This window comes from Petaurus breviceps, unplaced genomic scaffold (genome assembly GCF_028583685.1).
Source record: "Petaurus breviceps papuanus isolate PSGF00001 unplaced genomic scaffold, PetGlider_PUasm1.0 126, whole genome shotgun sequence".
NCBI lineage: Eukaryota > Metazoa > Chordata > Mammalia > Diprotodontia > Petauridae > Petaurus > Petaurus breviceps.
In genome coordinates, this window is record NW_027185655.1 from 16,072,672 (window position 1) to 16,078,186 (window position 5,515).

The following is a 5,515-nucleotide window of genomic DNA, read 5'->3' on the forward strand; positions in this document are numbered from 1 at the left end:
GTTAGCAATACAATGATCCAAGACAGTTCCAAAGGACTTATGATGACAAATTCTATTCATCTCCAAAGAAAGAACTGATGGAGTCCGAATGCAGATTGAAACATACTTTTTTCTTTTCTTTTTTTTTTTTGCAGGGGGGAAGGCAGGGCAATTGTGGTTAAGTGACTTGCCCAAGGTCACACGGCTAGTAAATGTTAAGTGTCTGAGTCCGGATTTGAACTCAGGTCCTCCTAACTCCAGCACCATTTCTCTATTCACTGCTCCACCTAGCTGCCCTGAGACATACTTTTTTTAAAAACAATTTTTCTTGTTTTGGTTTGTTTTTTTGTTTTTCTTCTGCAACATGACTAATATGGAATGTCGTATAACCTATATCAAATTACTTGCCTTCTGAATAGGGGAAGGTAAGGAGAGAATTTGGAACTCAATTTTTTTTAAAAGAATGTTAAAACTTATTTATACATATTTTGGGGGAAAAATAAAATTTTAAAGTGGTCTGTGATGTACAGAAAAGTAGAGGTCTTTCAGTGAGGTGAAAGACGAGATTTCTTATTCTCTTCTCCAACTTGGCACTATATCTATATACATATATGCATATACATAGTATATATGTATATATACACATACATATACATATGTACATATATAACTAGAAAAAAGGTCATCTTGTGGAAATGATTATATTTATCTACTAGTCTAATATCAAAAAGTATTTTTCATTGCTATTTTGTCACATAATAATATACTTTTCCTTGAGAAAGAAGGATTTTATTCAAGCTATAGAGATAAAGCATCTCTTTCCAGTTGCATAGAAATTGGAAAGTATGCGCAGTATTGTCAGGTTTTGATCATCTTGAAACTAAGCATTTATTTCTATTTTCCCCCCTACTCTGTACGCTCCTTAAAATGACTTCTCTGTCTTTTGCTAAATATAGGTCATATCTTGTGTGTTTCCCAACAGACGGTGGAAATTCATTAGGAAAGTAGAAAATAAGAATCTGACAAGCCAAAGGATCACCTGACATCTTACTATGGTGGAAAAACTGATCTCTAGAGGTTGTGAAAGACCATCTGCTACAGAGGAAAGCTCCGTTAAAGTGGTGGGCAGGAAGAAGGGGAAAAGTCTTTCTTGTTTGACACTTTACCAAGTATTGAGCCTAACAGCCAACAGTGAAGGAGTCAAATAAACGAGAGAAAACAGACCTTCTTCTCTTCCTAGCCAGTAGAATATCGTTGGAAAACTTTGCTGCTGTTTAGTTGTTTTCAGTCGTGTTGGACCCTTCGTGACTCCATTTGGGGTTTCCTCCACAAAGATACTGGAATGGTTTGCCATTCCTTTCTCCAGATCTTTTTTTCAGATGAGGAAACTGAGGCAAACAGGGTTAAATGACTTGCCCAGGGTCACACAGCTAGTAAGTGTCTGAGGCTGAATTTTATCTCAGGAATGTCTCCCTAACCCACCTAGCTGCCCTATAACTATAGGACTACAGCTTTTAAAAAGGAGAGGGAGATGATAGTTGAATTCTTCTCTCTAGCCCCAATGGAGGCTTCTTTTCTCTGCTCCTATCCTTCACAAACCCTTTCCTAAGCTACTGCTACCTAACCAAAAATACCTAGTGTTCGTTTTGAAAATATTTTGCTTAGAATATAAACTTGGGGGTTTTGTTTTTGTCTCTTACAGGCTAGCATGGCAAGCACTTAGTAAATAAATGCTTGTTGATTGATGTGTTTCAGTTGCCTTTCTTGATTTCCTATTATCTTCAAGATAAAGTATAAAAGCTTTAGATTGGCATTCAAGGCCTTCCAAAAATTGTTTTACCATTCTAATGCTATATCTTAAATACTCCTTATAACACACAACAAATGTGCTAAACCGATTAACCATTACATATGCTAACTAGTGTAACAGGAACACTAAATCAGACTTACATAATCACTCTTTATTAATCAAATAAATGTAATTGTCTATTCCATGGGTGGAGAACCTGCAGCCTCAAGGCCACATGTGGTGCTCTAGGTCCTCAAGTGCAGCCCTTTGACTGAATCCACATGTCACAGGATTCAGTCAAAGGGCCACACTTGACAACCTAGAAGGACACAAGTTTAGAGGCTCTATTCCATGATTCAGACTTCAGCACCTCAATTCTTACATGAATTGCAGTGCAGTTCAATAAACACAATCAAGAAAATAATGAGCCCAAGAGATACAACAGTACAAATAGAAAGAAAGCAAAAATGCTCCGCTGAATGCTGTGACCCTGGAGAAGAGCTGAAAAAGTTCACCTCTCTTTCTCCTTGACAGAGGTAGGGGAGCATGGGTGAGGAATATTGCACATTTTTTGTAGTGATTGGTTTTCCTGAACTAATTTTTTTTCTTTCTTTTAAAAAATTCTTTACTACACAGGTTTACTCTAACAGGTAGCAGGGAGAGACATATTTAGAAATTAAGGTATATATGAAAACAAAATATATCAATAATTTTTTTCTAAAGAAAAGTTGTGGTTTAGGTCCTTCAATGCTTTGCCCTTGGAAGCACTCTCTGAATTACTCCTTAATTTGTCTGTGAAACTAAGAGTAAGAAATAGAAAGCCTATCACTAATCTTTTGAGGTGCTGACTAGGGTATGGTGGGAGCCCCACGCAAGACTAGTGTCTTTCTTAAAAGGTGTTGGAAAACATCATTGAAAATTGATTGACTCTGGAGACTAAAAGCTCAGTCTGTTGACATCATTTCCTGGTCACTTGAGTACAAAACAGCAGCAAGGAAGTCCAGGTATTCTCTCATTCTTGGCTAGTAGAAAATATTAGATAACTCAGGCAGATGAGTTTTACTCCTTCTGAATCAGTCAAAAGTGTCCTCAATTTTTATCCTTCTTAAATAAAATTTCCCTGCAATGATTCACAATTTAATTATCTGTTGAATGACCTTATGGGCATCTCATTTTATTCCACTATTGAAGCTAAACTACTCGGACCTGGTTTGCATCAAGCCTAGCCCCAAACAACTTATGTCAGTAGGCAAGATTGGAACAGTGATGTTTTCTGGAGGGGAGGGGCAGGGCAGCGCCCCAGAAGGTGAGCCCAGATTGCCCTTCATGCTTCTGATGAAACTTTTAATGGTTACTTACCACCATCTTGCTTATCAGACACTTCTCACTCCTGAGAAATTAGAATAAATTACCTATAGCCATTTAAGAAGGAGAGGCTAGCGGCAGCTAGGTAGTGCAGTAAATAGAGCACCAGTCCTGGAGTCAGGAGGACCTGAGTTCAAATCTGACCTCATACACTTAACACAAAAATTAGCCATGTGACCTTGGGCAAGTCACTTAACCCCAATTGCCCTTCCAAAAAGAAAAAAAAAGGAGAGGTTAGTATGAATATGCTCTGTGTCCTTAAGCACTAAACAGGCAACTGCAGTATTATACCTGGGGCTTCCAGGTTGTTAATTTAAGGAATCGGTGCATAATAGGTGTATTTCCCCTAGAAGAATACAGTAGAATAAAAACAATTTTTTCTCTTTGTATCACTGTGTAGTACCTCATAAACATTGGTTGAATTATATTGAATATCTAATGGCAGAATTTGCTAATATTCTTCCATTAAATAAAATTGCTATGGAATAAGTACATAATATTCCAAATGATTAAGACGAAATTTGCTATTATATTTCAACTCTTCTTATGTGGTACAAACATTTAATACCTTTTTAATTTAATATTTCAAATTCAGACTTAAGAACCCAGGAAACTGGCAGATAAAATCTATGAGTCACAATCAGGACTTTTATTTGAGGATTTATGAAGGTTTGAAAAGATGTCATTTGCCGGAGGAAAGAGAGATGCAGCCCTGACTTTTGTTAGGACAATAGAAAACAGAAGAAAAATCACCTAATTATTATGACCACTAGTAGGACACAGTGTGGAATAGTGGCTAAAACATTATGCTTGGAGTCAGGAAGACCTGGGTTTAAATTCTCAACCGAAATATCCACTAAATAGTATGACCTTGGGCAAGTCATTTAACCTCTCTTTGTTCAACTTTCTCTATCTATAAAATGAATGAGCCAGACTTGATGGCCTCTCAGTTCCCTTCCAGTTCTAAATGCATGATCCTATAATTGTAAATGTCAATGAAATCTGGGCTAAGAAAAAGGGAACTTCAAGTAAACGAGAATTAATAATTGGGAAATGATTTTAAGTAAGTTACTGAGTATTGAAAGTGATGGACTATCTACTTAAGAGTTTGGTTATAGTGTCACCCCTGTCCCAAAGTCCATTAGTAGAGGACTGTCTCCACATTGATGGAGATGAAGGCCCTGCCCTATGTGAAAAGCCAAGTAAGGGTGAAGAGAGAAAGCTTTGGTTCTCAGCCAGTTCCCCACTTTAAGTGGTAATCCCCATTTGGGGACTCTCCAAACCAGAGTTTTCTTCAAGTGTTGCATCAAATCAGCCTCCAGCTTAGAGAGAGAAAAAAGAAAAGGCTAGTCACTTCAGATTGCTAAAGGAAAAGACTTTAGGATGAGTCTCTATGAGAGGAACAGGCAGTCTCCATAAGGTTCCTATTCCCAGTTTGCTAATCTAGAGATTTGGGGGAGTTTCCCCTTGGGTGAGATGTAGGACCCTTTCTTTGGCTGAACTGTGTTAACTCACTCCCAATGGAAGAATTCCTTTATTCTCTACGGTCTGGTATACCTTCTCCTATGTATACCTTCTGTTTTTCTCTGATTTGAATAAATGGGCTGCTTTGCTATTCACTATGTGTCTTGAGTGTGGAACAGATATTAGGTAGGAGGAGGAGGAGTCAAGTCTTGGATATAGAGTCCCCTTACCCCAAAATGATGAAGCAATGAAAAGTTAGATGGAACTCAATCATATCCCCTACACAAACAATAGATAAGGGAACAGGGAGAAATAGTTCTAGCCTGGAATCCCCCCTCTCTGAGTGGTGGCTTCTGGCTTCAACCTCCTTCCCCTCCTGTCAAGAACGAAAGTCTCGGGGTGGCCAGGTAGCACAATGAATAAGAGCACCGGCTCCAGTGTTGGGATGACCTGGAGATCGAATCCCAGGCTCAGGCACTTAGCACCCACCCAGAAACACCTGGCCTTGTAACCTTGAGCAAGTTACTTAACCCCGATTGCTTAAAAAAAAAAAAGAATGAAAGTCTCCCTTGGAGAAGTGGGGGGAAGGGTAGAAAGAAGAGACTAGAGATGTCTATTCTGCTTCTCCTTGAGCCACACATGAAGTCAACACCCTCTCTAGCATAAGTAGGAGCCTCGCTACACATGTAGGGCACCATTTGACAACTAGTTTGAATAAATGAGATTTCCTGTTGAGTATTATGCTCTATGATTTTTTTTTGGTACAATATAGTACGAGAACAGGATTATACAAAAGACATACTTACAAGTGGAGTCATAAGCAGATAAAAGCTATAATTTGGAGAGGAAAAAATTGAAGTGTCCTCTTTAGATTGAGAAGATTTTTAACCTTGGAAGGCCACATATGGAGTTTCAATA